The following is a 20,672-nucleotide window of genomic DNA, read 5'->3' as shown; positions in this document are numbered from 1 at the left end:
TTTAATCCGGGTTTGGCTCTGGCTCTGAAAAGGTCTCAGTAAGCATCAGTGACAACAGAAGCAGAGGTGGTAATGGAGGACCTCTACTCCTGAGACCACTGCCACCACGGCAATGTGTCCCATGTAACTGGAGAAAGACGTTTTTCCCTCAGTCCCTCCATTGGCTTTGGTACTCAGGGAGGAATGGGCTCTGGCAGCAGGGGTGGCAGGAGCCTGGGATTAGGGTCTGTGGCTCTTTCAGCATTCTTGCTGGTTCCTCCCATCAGAATGGTAAGTAGATTTGCCTCCTCCCAGTATCTTATCAGTAAATGCTGGCTTTATCCCTCCTGCATTGGGTAGGGCTGGAGCCTCTGAGAGGAAGTGATCTTCTCCACTTCCTGCGCCATTAGCTGGGTGTGTGGGGCTGGGGAGGAGGGAGGAGGGATATGCCTGATGCTAGGTTATACTGAAACTCTTTATTTAAATAAACAAATACAGTAGTAAGAGTCTGGAAGCTGTGTGTACCCCAGGAAAGAAGTACATTTTCTGCTAGGGTAATACAGATTACATTGGTTTTGAGATATACTTATAAGAACCATAGGTTCTGGATATTCTTTTCAAGAAAGTGAATTTTAAAAATAGATTTTATTTATTTTATTTTAGAGAGTATAATGGGTGGAGGCAGAGGGAGAGGGAGAGAAAGAATCTCAAACAGACTCCATGCTGAGTGTGGAGCCAGAGGCGGGGCTAGATCTCATGACCCTGAGATCAAGACCTGAGCCGAAATCAAGAGTCAGGCAGTTAACCGACTGAGCCCACAAAAAGAATTCATCAGGTCCTGAGGTCTAAATTATGACTCAGGAAATATGGTCACTAGAGATAACACACACTGCCCTTCTTTTTCCTTGGGTCTAAACGCTTGGAAAGCCAGTGGTTTAAAAAGATAGATGCAGACAAGCTGGTTACTTGGCTGCTTAGAAGGACCAGATCCTGCTCTTGCCTCCATCCTACCCCATGCAGAGGGCCCACCACAGTTTTCCTTCCCTTCATCTTGCTCCATGTTTTACTTTGCCGAATGCAGACAAACTGAATGTGTTTTAAACAAATGAGAGATACACAACTTGAATTATTCTGAGAAAAAAAGTGTTTCCTCTTTGGAGGATTCTGTTAACTTGAACTTGTACTATGGTACAGGAACTGCAGTCCGTACAAACTTTCTTTGGAGTCCTGCGAATGATTTCCTGAGGTTATGCTTGCAAGGGGTTGCTGGGTCAGTTTGATCACCTCTGTCCCTAAAGAGGAAAAGTTCATTCAACTAGATAGTTTGGCTACATTTCTATCCAGATAGGCCTATGGTCATGACTCACATATTACCCTCTCAGGGAGGTCTTTACTCACCTCTTTTTTGTGCTTTGTCTCCAAGGTACCTACTACCATCTGATCTACTATACAGTTTAATTATGTGTCTGTTGTTTGTCTGCCTCCCTCAACCCCCAGCCACCCTCTTCACAAATAACATAAGCCCCGTGAGAGCAAGGATTTTTGTCTGTTTTGTCCCCTGAATCCATGGGGCCTGGAATAGTGTCTGATACACAGTAGGCACTCAAGAAATAATTGTCAAATAAGCAAATGGAATAAATGGATTGCGTTTATCAACTCAGCAGGTTTTAATTTAAATATGTAACACAAATTTAAGTTTTATAAATGAGCCAAGTTGATTTTTCATCTTTGCATTCTCTTTTTGTCTTTACTGTTTTGGTCCTTTTCTATGTCTTGTTCTTCTGACAATTTATGTGACACCTAAGTGTGGAGAAAAGAAACAAAATATCCATCATAAAAGTTATTTTACCTCATGTAGACCCAGAAAACTGGCTATGTCAGCAAATTTTTCACCTTCCAACGGTTGTTTTGACACTTTGAGGACACCACTTGTGTTTTATGCAGTGTCATTTAGTCTTCATGGTTTCATAGCACAGGAATTTGATCATAGTTCACCTGACACATTCCCTGCAGTACCAGACCTGGAGTGGGTAGCTCGAGGCTGCCAACCTGGAGTGTTGAAGCCTGAAGATTGAAAGTGCTGAATTATATGAACCTTTCCATCCTTTGACCCTCAATGTCACAGATACAGTTTATATCATACATAACTGTTGACTATCAACAGTCATTAAAAATCTGGTTACTGTGTCGTATCCTTCTTATATTTCTGGGGATGGATGTGTGTGTGTGCATATATACACACATACACATATGTGTAATATGAACATTACATATATATACATACACATAGAACATTATATATATACACATACACATAGAAATTACCCATGTGTATATATATGAGGGGAGGGGAAGGAGTGGGGGAGATGGAATGAATGAAGAAATGATATGTTGAATAATGCTTGAATCAGCAAAACAGCATAGTTCTGTTTTTTGCTTTAGGCTGCTTTTTCCCTGCATGAGGAAGCCATACCTCTTTACTTTCTGCCCCTCTTTGGCTTTCTTCTGGATGAAGAAATATGCCCTGCACCTGCTGGTGTGTTTTTATGAGATGTTTGGGATTTTCTGGGGTCTTCCCCAGAGGTGACTGTGTTTTGGTGGTGCGTGAATAAGGCAAAACAGTCTACAGGCTGTATGCACTGAGTAATCACTGGGAATTCTTCAAAACAATCTCAGGTCGGTAAAAATTTCTGCAGAAAATAATAGTAACAGTAACAATGGCATACCAGTAACAATAAACACGATATGCCCTGAATGCTTCCACCCAATTATTAGCTAATAATGCATAATTATGATGAATTCCACTCTTTAAATGCAGGCTCTAAATAGCAATAACCATTTATTTTATGTTTTCACGTTATTTTCCTGCACGTCCTTTATGTCAATTATGTGTTTTCAGGCACATCTGATTGTGCTCTACTGTGGTTTCGATGGTTTGGTAATTGTACATTAAAAAAAAATAACAACACGTGTTTAGTATAAAAATTAATTACGTTAAGCATTCCTACTAATTTTGCTAGGCAAAAAATGGCATCCCACAAATTTTCAGCATAAAGCTGGTGGCCAGCCCACTTAGGAGCTTTATGATCTGTGGCTGGGTTTTGTGAGTGAGCTCTGTCAAGGCAGTTTTCTCAAAGCTAGAGACGGAATGCAGTGGACGGCAGCATGCCCCTGCTCTGGTCCCTGTGTTCCCTTAAAATTCGTCTCTGGTCTCCATCTAATCAACCACTTTCTAATTACAATTATAATAACAGCACTGAAAATATCATTTTGAAGTGTTGCTGCAGTCCAGATTGACAGAGCTTCTTCCTTCTTTTGGTTTGGTCCCGTTTATAAGAGGTTGGTTCCTCGTAATAATGAAGAACATTAGGTATGCTGTTAAAAAAAAAAAAAAAATCTACCCAGAATATCTGTGGGAGCACAGGAGGGGAGCAGTAACGGAGGGGAGAGAAGAAAAGGAGGGACAGAACCAGAAGGAATTGGATGAAGGAAGGCTGCTCAATATTGGAATCTTTCAGGAATATTTTCTTGTAATGCATTCAAAATATCTGATTCTTAAAACAATTTTCTGCTTCTGTAACTCAAAATAAGGCTCGGTAAGGGGGAAGGGAAATGTAACAATTAGTTGGCTTTATTTCTGAGGTTTTATTACTTTGATTCTTTTTTATTTAATCAGCCACGAATGCAGCTACTAGCAGACGGTGACTTTTCCCTGAAATGTGCTTCCTGCCCAGAACAGTGGCTCATGATTGTAGGTTAATATTAATGAAACATGAAAAGGCAGACCCTTTTTAGGAAAATTTGTTATTAACAAATAAAGACTTGGTAACATTTAGAATCACACCAGAAATCACACCATCGAAAATATGGCCGGAGCACATTCTGGAGCCAGACCGCCATGCTCAAGTGATAAATTTGTTTACATCCTTTAAAAGTTCTAACTCAGTACAGACGAGGTGACGTCCTACTTTTCACATTCATGTTCAATTCACAAACATAAAGAGACTCTGAGCCATTAGGGAAGCTTTCATTTTGGCTGGGGAAGGATGAAATGATAGTGATAGTGGCTTTCATAGCAGAAAATAATTGTATACTTTTCTTATTATTATTTTTGGCAAGGCGTGCACATTTCGGCTTTCCGGTGTATTACATCATTACATTGTATAATGCATCATAATGATAGAGTGAATAGAGATGAAGAAATGCCAGCGTCTGCTGCAAGTTAAAAGAGAGAGACATTGCATGCATTTTCAGCTGGGGAGGCTGCTGTTCAGCGAAGTGTTCTCTGAGATGAAACAAAGCTGCCTTCCCACTTGGCATTCACATTAATTGTGGACTTGCCAACCGGCCAGTTTCATTGGTGTATAAATTAGTGGGGAATAATTCCACTTGTCTCAAAAACCAGAATATCTGAGGAATGCTTCCTGAGATGGTGACTTATTTGCTTTTCTGTGGTTTGTGCCCAGCTCTCAGCAAACCTCCAGGATCTGCCAAACACAAAAAGAGCTCTGTGCCCTAGCCTGGCATACCTGTGTGAGAGGTAATGGCTGTCATTAGGACAAATAGAAGTTTTATTATTTTCAGCGGCATGTTTTGCAGATGTATTAAAATAAATCATTTTGCAAATCCTCATTATTGAAAAATGGAAATCCATTGACATCTCCTGAGAGGAAATTTAAACATGCTGATTGTTATTAATAATAATACTAGTAAATGCTAATTGAGAGTCGATGATAGTCTAGGAGCTGCCAATCAGGACGTGTCAACGGGATGCTAAGATAACCAGTTACAAAGGAAAAGAACATTCTAGTCAGATCATTTATTTTGTTATATTTGTTTGCCACTGTGTTGCAAAATAAGTGCTCCTTCAGTGACTAAAACATATTTTTTTTAATAATCCAAATTTAGCCGAATCTATTTGACACCGCCTCCCAAAGTGTCCTGTTTTTCTTAGTTCTACAACAGACAATTATAGTGAAGATAAATATATGGCCCAGGGCTTTCAATGTCCCTTTAACCTTTTACACTTAAAATTAACTGAATCTTAAACATTCACTCTTTCCATTCCATAACTGTCAGTGTATTGGGCGCTTTCTACTGGGCTAGCACCAGAGATACAAAGGTGAACAACAGACTCGGACCCTCTCTTCTTGGAGCTTGTGGTCCAGAGAACTAGATGTCCTTACACCAAAACAGCTTGACGATTCAGGCCATATCAGGGTTTGCACAACTGCAGCGAATCTGTTCTGATAGTCACTTTTAGTTGGGCCAGTTAGCCTTGAATTTACGGAGAAAGGCCACATTGGTCTTAATATTTATTCAGTCTCCAGGACGCCTGGGTGGCACAGCGGTTAAGCGTCTGCCTTCAGCTCAGGGTGTGATCCCGGCGTTATGGGATCGAGCCCCACATCAGGCTCCTCCGCTATGAGCCTGCTTCTTCCTCTCCCACTCCCCCTGCTTGTGTTCCCTCTCTCGCTGGCTGTCTCTATCTGTCAAATAAATAAATAAAATCTTTAAAAAAAATATTTATTAAGTCTCCTTAAGCCTTAGTGGAAAAGGAAAGGAAAGGAAAGGAAAAAGAAAAGAAAAGAAAAAAGAAAAAAAGTGTTAAACCTTTTAGTTGGAAGGAAAGTGCCTGGGTGTTTCCATTGTTACCTGTTTATATGTAGGCATCAAGGAGACCCATATTCTTTGTCCTTCAGATAGCAGAACATTTTGGATTTTCACCAGCCCTGCAAGGCAAGGCTTACATAACTCAATAAAATATAGGTGTATTTAGTTATTGAGAAAATTTGAATTTCTTAGCCAGCTAGCCAGTCAGTCAGTCTGTTACCTGGATATTTGACTATACCCACACACATTATAGCTGCCAAGTGCTTTACGATTTATTACACGTTTTTGAATGCGGTAACGCACTTGCTTACTGGTGAAGATCATGGGCACTGGAATCATTTAGATGAATAGGGCTGGGTTCAGATAGTGGTTCTGCCATATATTTATGAAGTGACCTTAAATTCTGTAACCTCTGGTCTCCTTGTAAAATAAGGGTAATAGCTATTTTACAGGGTTGCTATGAGAGACAATGAGATAATCCATTAAACCAGTTTATGGGAAACACTCAATAGATGGTAACTATTTTTGTTGTTGTTGTTGTTGTTTTAAAAATTCCTAATCCTTATTACAACTTTATGAAGAAGTCTGCTAGTGATCCCATGATATCCTCCTATTTACTTTCATATTCATGTGGCTGTACAGGCAGACTCCCTTCCCTGGGATTCAGGAAGCTTCCCTTTTCTTCCTTTAAGTATTTACTGCCCATTCCGTGGGGCTCAGTTAGAGGTTTTTTCCCTGACTTCAGCACTTGAGTTCAATACTCCACAAATACTTATCTAGCTTCAATGTATGCAAGTCACTACATTAAGTGCTGCAAACACAGTGACAAAAAATGGGAGAGATCATTGTCCCTGCCTCCATAGAGCTTATGTTCGATCAGAGGAAGCAGCCTCTCAACAGATATTGCAAAGGTAAGTGTTTACTTCGGTTGGATGAAGTGCTCACAAGGTGAAGGGTATTAAGAAGGCGTCTCCCTGGGGATTTACATAGTCCAGGGTTGGAAAGATTTCCCTGAGGAGGAGGTATTGGGTTGAGATCCAGAAGGTGATGATTAATCTAGGGGAAGAGGGTCAGGCAATGTGGGGAGAGAATCTACCACGTTCTTCACCTGTACAGAGCCTTGAGGAGCATGTAGCCTGCCTTGTGGGAGCTTCTGATTTAGAGGAACACCTTTCTGTCCACCCTAGTGAACAAAGAGCTACTTTCTCTTGGAAGCCCAGGAATGCTTACTGTTGGAAGTATTTTTTTGACTTCTTTCCAGATATGCATTGTTTATCCATTCATTCATTTATCTGACAAATATTTGTAGAACATCTAGGGAGATTCTCAAGTATAGAAATGTCCTGCTGTACATGCATTTATGTAACCAAGTATCTTTTTATACCTCTAGATCTGATCTTGTTTACTACGTTACAGTCCTGACTGCAGAAGCCGTGTCTTTCATCACTTTCAGTCCCATTCAGTAACTTGCACACAGTAGGCACTTAGTAGATACCAATGACCCCAGGTGAGCTCTGGGCCGATCTTTCACATGGCTGTTATCTGCCGTACTTTTAAAATCCCCAGCAACATCTTGCGATGTTGAATGTTTCTAGCCTAACAAAAAACATAATTAGGAAGGTAAATCTGCTGAAGCTGAAACAAATCATTTAATTCATTCCACAAGCCAAATGGAAAATGATTTTGAGATTATCCACCGTATTGGGTTATCTGCTCTACTGCTCCGTACCATTAGCTCAGGCAGTTGGGAATTGCTTGCAGTTCACAAAGAAGCAGATTGTGTTTGGTTTGTGTTGGCTGTGTACCCTTCTCTGAAGTGTCTGGGTGGCCAATGGGCTGAGTGGGTTTCTCCCACATTGGTGCTTCTGTGTGGCGTGGGGCTTGCGTGCGCATGTGTATGCCAGCCTCACTCCCTTCTAGTTCCCGTCAGCTGAATGAAGGTGGTGCCTGGTCCATACTTAGTCATCTAAATTTCTGGAGGACACATTGCTTCCTGTTAACCTTTCATCTTTCTTAGGAGGTAAAAGTGACCTGATACCGTGTTATCCAGGGTCATTTTCCTTTCACAAGAGGTGGGATGCTGCCTCTGGTTCCAAGAGGTTATGGAAAGACATCTGGCCATGTAGAAGCCCCCCTGCCTGTGGGAGGGTGTAGGGTGCTGAGCTTTCTCACAGGTGAATCCACTCATGTGCTTTAATGTAGTTCACACTGTTCTGAGGTCTCTTCCTGCTTCCCTGGCTTTTGAAAGCTCACATGTATAATATGGCAAAGTAGGGTAGCGCCATCTTGAGACACTTATTGCAAGCTTGGTGGGAACCTGCCTTAGACCACCTTGCTTTTATTCAGGAACAGTATTGGAAGAGAAGAGCTGATAGAAGCTATACTTCTGAAAGGTGCAGTTTTTAGGTGTGCACTTCTAAGGGGACTGGGTCCCAATGCTGTAGTTTTAAAGAGGGTTCAAATGTCTATTTACAAAACCTGGGAGTGAACCCTTCAGTAATTGATTGACAGCAGAGAAGATGGGGAACACATAGATGGAAAGGTAGACAGCAGATAGACGATTATTAGAATCATACAGCACCGAGCCCTTTCTGGACTTGCTCCCCGGCTCGCTAGGGAGTTACTTAGGTGGTCTTAAGAGTTTTTCTTTATCACCTCTGCTTAATAAATTTGGGGGCCCTTCCCACCCTTTGGTGCTGTGAAGAGTACAGTGACACTGGTACTTTGCAGGCCCAGATGCTCCTGCAGGGCCAATGTGGGCCAGCCTGGCCAGGCTCCTGTGAGGCCAAGGATAGGCAGACCCAGGCATTGGCAGGTGTCATGCTTTATTAGGAAAGCTGCTTATGAGTTTGGCTGCATGTCCTCAGAATGTAGGAAGGCTGAAGTCTTGGGGGAAATAAGTTAATAAAAAGAAAACACCTGACTCAAAGCAGGTTACTTAAATAGATCAGGCAATTTGCTAATATCACAGTACAAATGATGCTTTTCTTATGCTAACCCAGTTAGAATAAAAGACAACTGAGAATGTCTCATAAAAAGTATAACTTTCGTATCAAAAATATTGTTGTAATCTAAATGCTTGGTTCTATCTCCATTAGCATGAGAAAGACCACAGACTTATAAACTAGCATGATGGTAGTGTGGCTCTCCATAATAGAGACTTTTGCCTAGATTTTTTGCTCAGGGAGAACTCCCAAGATATTTAAAAAAAAAAAAAAAAGGACAAGATCATCTCAATCTCTAATAGCACTGAAGGACACTAGCTCATGAACTGTGGTAGCAGTTTCCCCTGGATATGTCTCCCCTATGTATGTTCTCATTACCTATGCCTCTGCTTGGAAGTTGACCAGAAAGCTAAATCGGGCATGATACTTATGGTGACGGCCAGTAAGAAGCCAGGACTCTTGGTCATACACCCACAAGGAATTGAATTTGGCCAACAACCACCTGAGCTTAGAAGAGGATCCCAAGCTCCAGAAAGGGACACAGCCCTGATGGGCACTGCAATTGCACTACAGTTGAGTAGAGAGCGCGGCTGAGCCAGAGGCCAGACCCTGACCTGCACGCAGAAACTGGGAAGTGATAAATGCGTGTCCTTTTAAGTCACTAAATTTGTGGTCATTTGTTCTATGGCAGTAGAAAACGGTACAGTTATTCTCTTCATAAAATATTCCATCGTAAAACTTAAGTAACGAAGTCACTGGGTGCATGTCTAGGATGCGGCGTGTAAAACTGCAGTGGACACACAACTTCTAGCCTATAAGCATTGCAGTATAAAGTCAAGTGCGTCTGTGCTCCTGCTGCCTCCCAAGTGCGTCCGCCTCCAAGGAAGGAGCACCTTCAGTGTGCCTGGGAGACTCCAGCCTGTCCCATGTGCCCCTGCTGTCGCAGGCTCCTTTTCAGTTGTCTTTGCACACACACACACATTTGATCCGAGCGGGGATTATTAGTCCTGAGGGGCCTGGAGGGAGGGGTTGGTGGTGGCAAGTCTCCTTCCTCTCCTACCAGTCCTAACCCTCCTGGAATTTCAGCTAAAGCTGTACACTGAGAATCCACAGGGTTATCCAGATAGACTTTCATGCTGGTCCTTTTGTGTTTCGCCCCAGGGAGAATCTGGCCAACTATATATTCATTGATATTTTCCCCATTATTTATTACCTAGACAGAATAGCATGATTAATTATTGATCATAGACCAGTAACTGATTAAAGTGTGGTTCTGATCAGCAGTCAAAAGTCATTTGTTTCCAGGCATTCATGGTTCCTGCATAGAGAGTGGCAAAACAATACTCTCTTTTCAGTGCATAAAATATGACACCTGTAGGCAGGCTGTAGCTGTAAGCCAGCAATGGAGCCCTTCGACTGTACTTTGTCTTAATAAATGGGAAGTAATGATTTGCCAAAACAGAGAAACTGTTTGGAAGATTTACATGTAGAGAATACAATGTGAAGTATAATAGTGGGATTCTAATTAGAATTGTTTCTCATGGACTGAATGCTTTGCTGAAGAGAAACTCACTAGGAATAGCTCTTTACCATCTGGGAAACATATCAAATTTTGTTTCATTCTGACTTTATATCTGGGTTTATTCTCCACCTTGTCTTCAGTCTCCCCTTCTTTTCCTTCCGGGTTGTCTCCCTCCCTCCTTTCTTTATAGCTTTCATTGCATAGTCTGCATCAGGAGTTGGCAGACTGTGGTCTACAAGTCAAATCTGGCCCACCACCTGTTTTTGTAAATAAAGTTTTGGAGCACAGCCAGGGCCCTTTGTTCTCATACTGTATGTGGGTGCTTTGGGACCACAAGTGCAGCTGCACAGTTACAACAGGGACCATGTTGTCACAAAGCCTAAAATGTTTGCTCTCTGGCCATTTACAGAAAAGTGCATGCTGACCTCTGTTTTATTTGCCAGGCACTGGGGACATGGTCCCTACCATCAGCGGCTTCCGTCATGTGAGCATCTAATTATACTAGGTTGTGGAGGGTAGGATGATGGACATCTGAAGTACCGTGGGAACCAGGGGACAACCATATATTTAAGAAGTGGGATGAGGGGATGACATCTCAGTGAAGGTAATTTTTGAGTTGGGAGTTTCCTGGCACTTTGGAAGTGGGGAAAAAGAATCGGGACTTGAATCCTGTCGCACAGGTATTTTATTTTAGCCCCCACAAAACATCCAACCCAAAGTTACCATGCCTTCTTTGGATGATATACATTTTTTTTTTCTGGCCAGTTATTACTGGGTCTTCTGCATAGAGACATCTCAAGATATGGATGGTTTTGTGGAATCTAATTTTTCTCTTGTATATTAGAACCTACTGAACTGGTGAAGAGTCGAGCTTCCAATGGTGGAGAGTGGAAGGAGATCTTGATTGGGCACATTGTCTCAGACCTCCAGGGATGCTTACAGAAGCTACTGCTTTTGTCTTGAAACATATAAGGGCATGTCTTCATTAGTCTGATAATTGCAGATGGAGTCAGTTGGCACCAGATGAGGAGGAGACTCCCACTTCTGTGGAGACAGAAGTGGCCTTAGGGTTTCCAACAATATTTCCTGCGAGAGAGAGGTGTCCCTGAAGTTTGACAGTGAGCTCCCCCCCACTCCCTGCTTTGAACTTGGCTGGAAGTTAAGTTCATTCCAGAAACAAGCAAACATTATAATTTTTCTTCTGTCTTCTAAAAAAGTGTTCAAACTCAAAGTGGGGTTCATTTTAGGAACCTAGCTTCAGTCCACCTAGGATACTTTCCAGGCTAAGCAAAGACAAAAACCCAATTACAAAAATCAAGTAAAGACCAGAAGCCAAGTTCAGATTTAGGAACTCTTTTCAATCAGAGTAAAAAGGAGAATTGGTACCAGTTTGCTTTCTAGAAAAAAAGAAATAGTAGAAGAATACTAGAAATCATTTGAAGATGAATTTTTAAAATATTGGACAAGCAAGCCTTTGTCAAAGAAAGAAAATAAAGCCCACTAGAATAGGTAAAACCATCACACTTCACCTCCCAGCTATCAAGATGTCAGTTCCTCCATGAGAGGATTTTAATCCCAAATTTCTATGGCAAAAGGAACTTCCCTTTATTGAATGGACTGAATGACAGTTGAGTGACATGGCTTATGTTGACTTTTAAACTTATACATAAAACTCTGGGATTTTCTCCCTGGAGCTTTTGGTTCCCTGCTCTAGAAACTGTAGAGACTTCTGGCATACCCTGGAAAGGTAATGGTGTCAAATGAGGAGCCTAAGAATTGAGCCAGCCAGACTTGCGCTTCAATCTCCATTCTCCATTTCTTAGCCTGAGGCCCAGTCAAGTCTTCTGATTTCTGTGAACCTTGGTTTCTTCATCTGTAAAATGGGGGCAGTAATAGTGATGTGATGTGGCAGTTGTGAGATTTTCATGAAGTCATGTACATAAAGCAGTTAGCATCATGCCCAAAATATAGTGGGTGATGAATAAATCCTCGTTATTCTTATTTTTAGTTCAATGTTATGGTAATTTGATATCCTAGGAGGTTTGGGATATTCAAGAGTGACTTGGACTTTCAAGTTCACTTTTCTGCCCACACACATTTGGAATGTGCTCACCACATCAATTAAAATCAGAATGGTGCTTACCAAGCAATTTGTGAGCACAGATTTCTGAATGTCTGCTTGAAGAATGGACAACAGAAAGGACAATGGCATCTTTAGGAGACAAGTCTATTTACTCAACAGCCATTGAAAAGGCATTATGCATCAGACACTGGGCAATGGCTCGGGAGACAAAGATAAATAAAATATTGTTCTTGGCTCATGGTTTTATAGTCTAGTTACTCTATGGACATGTTAACAGAAGATTATAATTCTGTGTAAAAAGTGCCATGGCGGAATCTATGGGATTCAGAAGGCAGCAAGGGGACAGGAAAGGCCTCATGGAAGAAGCTTTTGAGCTGAAATTCAAAGAACGAGCAGGTGTTTTTCAGGCAGGCAGGTGAGGGGAAGACGTGCCAGGCAGAAGGAACCATGCAGAAAGACACTGCGGTAGTTCAGCACTGCTGGGTATAAAGCTCATGTAGGCCATAGTGGAGGGAGCTGCAGCTGGACAGGTTGGCTGAGCCCTATGTGCCCCACAAGGCATTCTGTTTTAATCCTATAGGTGGGAGGGAGCTGTTGAGAAATTTTGAGCAGGTAAGTCACATGATCCAATATGCTTTCTAGAAAGATACTCTGGTTGGCAAGGTGTGGTACTCATTGGAAGCAGGGAGTCAGGGAGACAGATGACTTATGAGGCTGTTTGCAAGGACCTAGGCAAGAGATGATGAAGTTCTGATCCAGGGTTGTGGCAGTTAAGAAGAAGAGGAGGGAAGGCATGTGAGTGATGCCGAGGATGTAGGAACTGATACAGATGGACAGGAGTTGATTATTATTTGAGTGGAGTCTGCTTCAGGTATGCAGGTCACCTGAGATCTCCTATGATCTGAGGGAATCTAGACCACAGTATGGACTCTTGCTGGTTTCGTCTGGCAGACCGCTGTTGGCCTGCTCATGTTAGCTCCTTGAAACTCTAAATGGAACCAGAGACTCAGTCCTCCAAGGTCAATTCTTGTTGATTGATATGAGGTTGCATATTTCACAGTGGGTCAGCCTAAGTTAAGATTCAGTGCCCATGGTCTATGGGTCTTAGTTTATCATCAAAAAGAAGTAGCCTGTCAGAAGTGGACAATTCACACTTTCCCTACAAATTCTGGCTTTTTGGAAGCTGAATAGAACTCTAATCTCTCAGAGATTATATTTAAATATTATACTATTTACTATCCACCCATATATCTGTCCATCCATTGCTTCTTATTGTTGATTAGACATAAACATCATCTGTGAGTTTTAGCAGGTAGTATGAATCAATTTACCAACCATTACTATCACGAAAGAGTCAGGAAAATTCAAAATGTAGATTTGGAAACGTTTGTCAAATCTAAAATCCACAAAGCCTGTTTGTTTGCTTGCTCTCAAAGTGCAAATTTTTTGTTAATATCCAGTATGCAATTTTGTAAACATGACATAAACATTTTGCACTTATAAGATTGTGTGTGTGTGTGTGTGTGTGTGTGTGTGTAAGTGAATAGAATGTTTCTTTTTGAAAGGGTACTTGCTAATGAAGTAATTAGTAGGGGCATATTTTTTTGCTTTGTGTGTGTATGTGTGTAAATATGTATATGTATATGTGTGTGTGTATATGTGTGTATATATACACACATATATATATTCAATCTGATTCTTAATATATGCTAATCTCCATAGCACATGTAATATTAAAAGAAAATTTGGTAATACTTTAAATGTCCTATCACTGTGAATTCATTTTATATTCATTGTAATAGCATTGATCAAAATGAGCTCATTTGGTATTCATGTAGATGTCACATGTACGTCCATAGGTGTTTCACTGTAAATTAGCATTTCTCCGAGGACACTTAAAATAAGTGTTACTGAAAGTCCTCATTACATGTATTGCCGAGATTAGTACATTAAGGATCATGTACTTACGTAGTACTAATGCATTTCTGCCACTTAAAATACTACATTACCCATTTCTGATATCTAGCAAATATCTAAGGCAATTTTGAGAATTACTGACATCCTAAAGGAAGTGATACTTTTATGATTAAGCAGGTTGCCTATATTTTTCTCTGATTTTTTTTTAAATGAAAGTTCTGTTAGATATAAAAAAAGATGATTAAAAATGAAATTTATATGATGACAACAGTGATTTTTGAATAATTTTCATATAGTCAGGCACACAGAGAAAGTAGAACCTTATGTAAACTTATTTTTGATCAATAATCTTTTTAAAAAATCACGTGAAGTGTAGATTTTTGTGGACCAGACTATAGATTGCCAGGGAAATACCGAATTCTTGTATGTACCAGTTTTGAGCTTGACTTATCTCAGATACAACACACAAACACACAAGCAAATTAAGGATCATTTATCTTTGTGATTTATGCTGTCTTTGTAACTCTCCCATTACTATTTGGGGTAAAATACATGTTGTGATCATCATGGATGTTGGGAGAAAATAGTGCTGGCTCACCTGGATGGCAGTTGGCTGCAGGGGAATACATGAGTAAGTCAAAAGTGTGGTTGGCTTTTCTCAACTTCTGAGAATTCTGACATTTGACAAAGAGGGAAGGTTGTGATGACTGACATGATGGTGGCCACGGGCTTGCAGATCAACCAGGTACAGCTTTGGGATTTATCAGGATATTCAGAGTATTGGTTGGGATGCTATCTTAGAGTCACACTTCAAAAAGATGTAATAATATGCTTTGAAGAATAGCATTTCCTAGTGCACTGTTAGTGGGAATACAAACTGGTGCAGCTGCTATGGAAAACAGTATGGAGGTGCCTCAAAAAATTAAAAATAGAGCTGCCATATAATCCAGCAATCCCACTTCTGGGTATTTATCCAAAAGAATTGAAATCAGGATCTCAAATAGATATCAGCATTCCTATGTTCATTGAAGCCCTGATCACAATAGCCAAGGTGTGCAAACAACCTAAATATCCACCGATGGATAAATGAATAAGGAAAATGTGGTATGTACCTACAATGGAATATCATTCAGCCTTGAAAAAGAGGGAAATTCTGCGATATTCAGCAGTGTAGATGAATCTTGAGGATATTATGCTAAGCGAAATAAACCAGTCACAGAAAGACAAATACATGATTCCACTTAAATGGGATATCTAAAATTGTCACATTCATAGACTTAAAGAGTGAAATGATGGTTGCTAAGAGCCAGGGGAAGGGGGAAATGGGGAGTTGCTACTCAAGGAGCATAAAGTTTCAGTGAAGCAAGAGAAGTTCTAGAGATCTGCTGCACAGCGTTCTACCTATTGTTGACAATACGGTATCGTAAACTTAAAAAATGTGTTGAGAAGGTAGATCTCATGTTAAATGTTCTTACCAAAATACAATTTAAGTAAAGTAAAATCAAGTAAAATAAAATTAAGCATGGCATTTCCCAATTAAAAGTATGCACTAGAGGGTTTTAGGGTCATGCAAGGGAAAACCCATAGATAGTGCTTCTAGGACATACCCAGTCATCAAATGTAGGTCCCAAGTTCTTCTCCTTTTTAGATTCCTTTGTTTTTATCTTCCTGTCTGCACTGGCTGTTTGCTGTGTACACCTGGTACCGCATTGAAGGACTGCCCCGAGATGGACTTTCTCCCCTCAGCCGCACCATAGGGAGACAGCACCTTATTTGGCGCTGACTCAGGGGGAGCCAAGTTTCCAGCAGGCTACCAACTCACACCTGCAGAATTTGCCGCACATCCGTTTTGCAAACACACAAAATGGGTAATTGGGCACACAAATGCCTATTTGCATTGCAATTTGGCATTTGTATACACAGTGATGGATTTTTTTTCATGTGCAAATGTGGGGGATGCAAGTGCAAAATGGATGTCCTCAAGAAGGGGTGCCTTTAAAAACATATATATCTTTTCAGAATCCTGCTAGAGATTTGAGGAGTGCCAGGAAAATAGGTAGGCGCCTGGATGGATGTATTTTACTCCCCCCCCCCTCCATTTGGGGAAGTCCTGATAGCATTTGTTCTTTTTTGAAGAAGGGCTACTTTTTCCCAAGTAGGCAGATGGACATCCAGGCTTTTTTCACCGTAATAAAGGACTTATCTAAGGTATTACGGAATCAGCTAATAAATATTAATACTTTAGCTCTCATGAAATGTGAGGAGTTTTTACATTCTTAGAGTGGTTGGCATTTTATAACAAGTGCCATACACTGGTTTTGAGGTGCCTTGTTCTGTGTGTATGTTATGCACACAAACACACGGAAATGTTAGGAAACATAGATATTTTTTTTGGTGACTAATCAGAATGATGCAGAAAAAAATAGCGATGGCCCTTGTACAAGGAATGGATGCAGTGTGGAGGTATTCCACGTGTTTCAGCTCATTTTCTGGTTTCTGTTTGGCCCTGTCCCTTTATGCTGCGGTGCTGCTCACTCAAGTCTCATCATATCCAGAGGGACTCAGGAAAAGAGGCTGTGAGTACCCACCTAATGGGTCCTAGGCTGTGGCCCAGGACTATGCTTTGCTGGACACTGACTTGTATCTGCCTGTTGTCCCTGGCTCTTGTCCCTGGTTCCATATGAGTCCATATTTTCCTCTGATCTCTTCTTCTAGCAATTTGCAGGATCACGTCTTGGCTCTTTTGGGTGCTGGCTTTCCTGCTTGGTTGGGCCTCTACTTCCTTTGCTTTGGCAGTGCCTGTGACACTTTGTGGAATCTGCTTCTAGGAGATCTTGACCTGTGGCCAAGAGATGTTTCAGACTTGAACTTCTGCCCAACAACTGTGGGTATTGATCAAGACTTTGGCCCTGGCTCTCCACTCCTTTGTCTGTATGTTCTTACTCTTTCTGAGCTCGGGCACACTCATGCCTTCCATTACTGTCTGTAGTCTGATCTACACCACCAGCCCATGTTTGTCCAGCTTCATTGTGCTGTCTTATCTCTCATTTAACATGCCTACAACCAGATCTGTTTTCCTCTGCTTGATTTCCTCTTTCTAGTACTTGACTGGCTGTCTCAATCTTCTCCTCTTCTCTTCCAGGCTTTTTAGCCTCATTGGTGTCTTTCTTTTCTTGCCTCCTCTCATCCCAAGGGACATCAAGTCTCATTGAGACCCCTTTTGAAATGTCTGTTAGGTTCTAAGCCTTTCTCTTTACTACAGCCACCACCGTCTGGTGGTATTTACTGCCTGAGATGTCTCCTTGCTTGACTGTTGTTTCATTACTCTGGTTACTATGGCTTTCATCTGATTAAGAACTGAAGAGTTTCATATTATCTGATTAAGCTCCCACTACCCATTCTGACCTTCAAGGCACATATTCAACATTATTTCCCGTAGTAATAGTGGTAAATTCCTTAACAGCTCTCATTTTAGACTTTTCTCTTCATTTGCCTGCATATGTGTCTCTCCCACCTATCTCTGCTTTTCCCATGTGGATTTCTCAACTGGGAATGTTTCCCCCTCCTCATATTCATCTAACCCCCAAACAACACTTGAGGTCTCTACAAACCCTAGTTCCTTTAAAAAAAAAAAACCCTACTTTTAATTATCTCAGCCCAACAAGTTTTGCTGACTCTATGTCCTACAGCACTGAGAGCCCTACACCAGTAGTTCTAGATGGATCAAGCATCTCCTTGAATTCTTTTTTTCAGGTCTTGCACTGGACCGGAATTTCCTTAAGGATAGTTATTCTGCTTTATAATTTTATGTCCTTTGCAATACTTAGCACAGTGCTAGTCATATGGAAAATGCTCATTTAATACTTGTTGACTCTGTATTCACATCTCAGATGGCAGGAGGTTAGAAGAGGAGGTTGAAGAGTTAGTAGCGGGGGACATCCTGAAGCTCTGTTAAATATTCCCGATTTACCATGCTGCAGGCACTCCAGGTTGTTGTTATTGTTTTAAATTTAAACTCTGGTTCCTCCGTTTTCCTCCTCCTCTGGAGTAACAACAGCCTAATAGGCTTCATGCATAAGTGCCTATTTTTATTAAAGACAAGTGTAATCTTTTGTAGACCAAATGTCCCTATCATAAATGCTAACAGAGAAAAATATTAGGACTCATTTATTTATGAACCTGTTAATAATGAGGTGCAGTTATGAAAAAAGGCTTCCTCAGCAAAAGCTCCTGAACAAACAATGCACACTGGGGAGAAAGAAGCTAGTTAGCCTTCTTGACTTAGATAAAGCTATGGAGAAATGACAAGTGCCAGTAATTAGCACAGCCTCTTCAACAAGATAACCCTATACATCTTTGTCTATTTCAATCACCAAAGACTCCGATTCAGTGTAAAATTAAACCTTGGATGCCATCAATTTCTGTTAACCTCTTTATATTGTTCTGTGTTCATGCCTATGTGATAGATAGATTTTGTCAATTTATTAAATGGTGACATCTCTACAGACACATGACCTAAAACTCTGTTTGCTCCTTAGCAAAGTATTCCTAATCATCTCCTAATATGTTTCACAACCAGGGGACTAGGTTTATTCCCGAATCCCATTGGTGAACTGATAGTCTTTAGGAACGTGACACTTCAGTTTGTTTGAGCTACCCTGCTTTTTTGGCTGTTTACCCCAAACCTGCCCTTCCCCAAATGCTAGTCAAGGTTTAGCTTCTGGATCAGGCTGTTATATTCACATACCTATTAAGAAAACTCTGACTTGAAGCATTTTCTCCCTTCATGTTTATTTCCTTCTTCCCACTCAACACTAGTCTCTAGACTACTTTAAAGGCTCCTGATTACCTTTGACTTCAACCGTTCACTTTAATCTGAGCTATTTTGAAATTTTCATGCCTAGTACACTTTGCTGCCGATAGACTTTTATTAATTTATTTTTTGTTGTTAAAAGAAATGACAATAAGCTATCATCCAAATTGGGAAATAATTGGAAATTATACAAAACCACAGTTTAACTTCGAGGTCCTGGTTTATCTACAGTGTCTTGGGTAGACTCATGATGAAGCCAGTAGAACCAATGAGCATTGGATATTTTAAGCTGTTCCACCACCAGGCACAGCTTGAGGTCAGGGTGTTACTTATGTCTGAGGCACCTCTGTGTCCCGGGCACAGGGGAACATCATGTAGCTTAGAGGAAAAGTATACAGAGCTGTTTCTATCTGATGTGCTCTCAATTCCCTACTGTTCTTCACTAACTTTCTTCCACAGTTCATTTCATTAAAATGTTTCCTACCGTTTAATTTTGCTCAGGTCTGTAGTCCCTCTTGTCCTTTTCCTAGGGACCTCACTTCTCTGGATGAATAACATTTTTGTTTTAATGTACTTTAACCCACCTTTTCTTAACTGTGTTGTGCTCTTTTCTCTTTCCATTCCATAGACAATATCACATGCTTGCTCCTTTATGGTGAGAAAGGCGCCACAATTCAACTTCTATAAACTCTTTTCCCTTTGAGCCCTGATTGCAGTGGGTCTCTGGGAAATACTACAAGCTATCATTTACATATGTATTTACACAATATTTTAAGATACACATTATCTAGCCAGTAGAGCAAAACGGCTTACAACAATAAATGGAATAAAGTACACTTAGACGGTGTTTAAAAGCGTAGGTTACTTTATGGTAAATGCTGAGGGAGGCTTTGCGACAGATGCTGTTTATCAAGGGGACGTTGTTCAGGGTCTTCACCTTGTGATTGTTTGCCGTGACGCGCAGCTTGGCCCTGTGGGTTAGCTAGAAAGGACCATTGAGTAAAAAAGCCATTATAATCTTTACATTTGCTAAGTTTGGGGTAGTTGAAGAAAGAGGTAATGATGGGAGAAGAAAGGCCGAAAGGAAATTAGAAAGTAGGCAGGAAGAAAAGATTAGGAGAAAAGCACATTGATACGTTGGAAACAAAGAAAACGCACGTAGACAGCTATTCTGAGTGAAAAAGACATCACCATGGGAATGACAGACAAGAGTATGCCTTTTGCTTATAAGTGGCTGTGATTGGGAATATTTGGATGATTAGCCAGCCTCCTGAAAGCCATCTCAAGCAAACTTATGAGAGGACACCCTGAATCAGCACAAATATGAATTCTGTCCGAGAGCTCCATCAGAAAAACAAACAACAATACAGCCACAAAAGGAGTAATTTTTAGAGGAAGCCGCTGTCCAATTTGCATCTCTAGATACTGAAAAGTTTATGGAACACAGTGCTCCAAGTCATATTCACATTTACCTTTGCTCCATTCTGGCTCTTCTGATTTCCGATTATTTTGTTTCTCATCTAAAACCTCCAGGTCTGGACAAGACTCTGTGATGTCACTGCCATTTCTGCCCAAGCCCTCCCACCTGTACTTGTCCTCCCCATCTTTTCCCCTGTGTGGCCCGAGCTTTAACTCTCTTCTCCAGAGACTTCCAACTTTTCAAGTGTTCTGTAAGTGTCCCTCCCCTATTAAAAAAAAAGAAAGAAAGAAAGAAAGAAAGAAAGAAAGAAAAAAGGAAAAAAAAGCTCGTGTGGTTTAATTTTCATTATTTTTAGGTGTTAAGTTTTAGATTAGCACACT

This window comes from Ursus americanus, chromosome 7 (assembly GCF_024610735.1).
Source record: "Ursus americanus isolate L20-20 chromosome 7, mUrsAme1.1.p, whole genome shotgun sequence".
NCBI lineage: Eukaryota > Metazoa > Chordata > Mammalia > Carnivora > Ursidae > Ursus > Ursus americanus.
This window is presented reverse-complemented; position numbering follows the sequence as displayed.